Source organism: Nycticebus coucang, chromosome 5, assembly GCF_027406575.1.
Source record: "Nycticebus coucang isolate mNycCou1 chromosome 5, mNycCou1.pri, whole genome shotgun sequence".
NCBI classification, from domain to species: domain Eukaryota; kingdom Metazoa; phylum Chordata; class Mammalia; order Primates; family Lorisidae; genus Nycticebus; species Nycticebus coucang.
Window position 1 is genome coordinate 88,233,805 of NC_069784.1, and position 1,743 is coordinate 88,235,547.

A 1,743-nucleotide genomic window follows, 5' to 3' on the forward strand; every position below is an offset into this window, starting at 1 on the left:
TGGCCCTCGGTAGAGTGCAATGGCATCACACACCTCACAGCAACCTCCAACTCCTGGGCTTAAGCGATTCTCTTGTCTCAGCCTCCCGAGCAGCTGGGACTACAGGCGCCCACCTCAATGCTCAGCTATTTTTTGGTTGCAGTTCAGCCGAGGCTGGGTTTGAACCTGCCACCCTTGGTATATGGGGCTGGCACCCTACTCACTGAGCCACAGGCACCACCCATGAATTCCTTTTCTAAAGGGTTGCATTTCCCACTTATGATCATGAGAAAATCCAGAGCATGGAGGCTACTAAGTCCTATCCCATTATTCTTTGAAACCTGCCCTTCTTTCCAACAAAAGTCATCTGTGGTGGCATCAGTAGCAAGACAGGTGGATGTACATGTAATAAGATGGTATTTTGATTAAAAAATACTTTCATCTGCTTGGGCGTGGTGGCTCACACCTGTAATCCCAGCACTGGGAGGCTGAGGCTGGTGGATTGCCTGAGCTCATGGGTTTGAGACCAGCCTGAGCAAGAGCGAGACCTTGTCTCTAAAAACAGCCAGGCGTTGTGGCGGGCATCTGTAGTCCCAGCTACTTGGGAGGCTGAGGCAAGAGGATCACTTGAACCCAATAGTTTGAGGTTGCTGTGAGCTGTGACACCACAGCACTCTGCCCAGGGTGACAGAGTGAGACTGTCTGAAAAAGAAAAAATACTTTCATCTGTGTTCCTGGTCCCTTGAACACTCTCTTCTCCCCCAAAATAGACAGAAATCTCATTTTATGAATCTGAGACTTTCTCTACAAGAAGATATTTTGCTTTGTAGATTACCTTTGGAGATTGACCAAAATGCCAAACCAAGTTCTTGGTGACGGTGTGGAAGTGAGAGAATGTCTTACGACTTCCTCCTGGGATCCCAAACTCTACACATAAATCCTTGACTATTTCCCCATCCAAACTTATTTCTTAAATACAACTGTGGCATCAATGGTATTGGATTTTATTTGCTATTACAAAACGCAAATGGTTAAAGATAATAATTCTTATCACATCAGGGGAAACAGGCAAAATGTTACGGGGTTAAAAAAACTCGAGTGTATGGTTTTTAAATTTTTTTTTTCATTTTTTTCTTTGTAGAAAATGCAATGAGTTACTATAGATACATTGCATTAAATTCCCCCCAATTCTTCTCTATTCCCAGAGTTCTGTGTGAGGGAATTTGGAGGCTGGCCAAATTCCAGAGGTGTGTCCTAAGAGACAACACTAGATCAGTACTATGATCCCGAGTTTCTCTTTGGCTGCGTGATATTTGTGTGGATAACAAGATCTGCATGCAAAACACAGACCGACATTGCTGCTACCAGTCATAGATGAAAACCATGCCCACTCAAGCGTGTAGTGTTGACTATTCTCCCAAGAGGTGCGGGGCTCCCTGAGATCTGAAACATCCAGCCTAAAAATAGCTGCTATGCTCTGCCACCTTCCCCCACTTTCCATTGTTGATAGCAGACCCTAACAATGTCATTTATAGGTGGGTTTATTTTATAAAATTAAATGTGAATATTGGGCGGCGCCTGTGGCTCAGTCGGTAAGGCGCCGGCCCCATATGCCGAGGGTGGCGGGTTCAAACCCAGCCCCGGCCAAACTGCAACCAAAAAAATAGCCGGGCGTTTTGGCGGGCGCCGGTAGTCCCAGCTGCTGGGGAGGCTGAGGCAAGAGAATCGTGAAAGCCCAAGAGTTAGAGGTTGCTGTGAGCTGTG

The 1,743-nt window shown here is 46.2% G+C and overlaps 1 non-coding gene across 1 annotated transcript; it reads right to left on the reverse strand.

Moving 5' to 3' along the window:
* Positions 1 to 1,188: 1,188 nt before the first annotated feature.
* LOC128587025 (small nucleolar RNA SNORA23) lies at positions 1,189 to 1,378 on the reverse strand. The gene has a single exon (XR_008380459.1). It is a non-coding gene; the product is annotated as a small nucleolar RNA SNORA23 (small nucleolar RNA).
* Between the last annotated feature and the right edge of the window lie 365 nt (positions 1,379 to 1,743).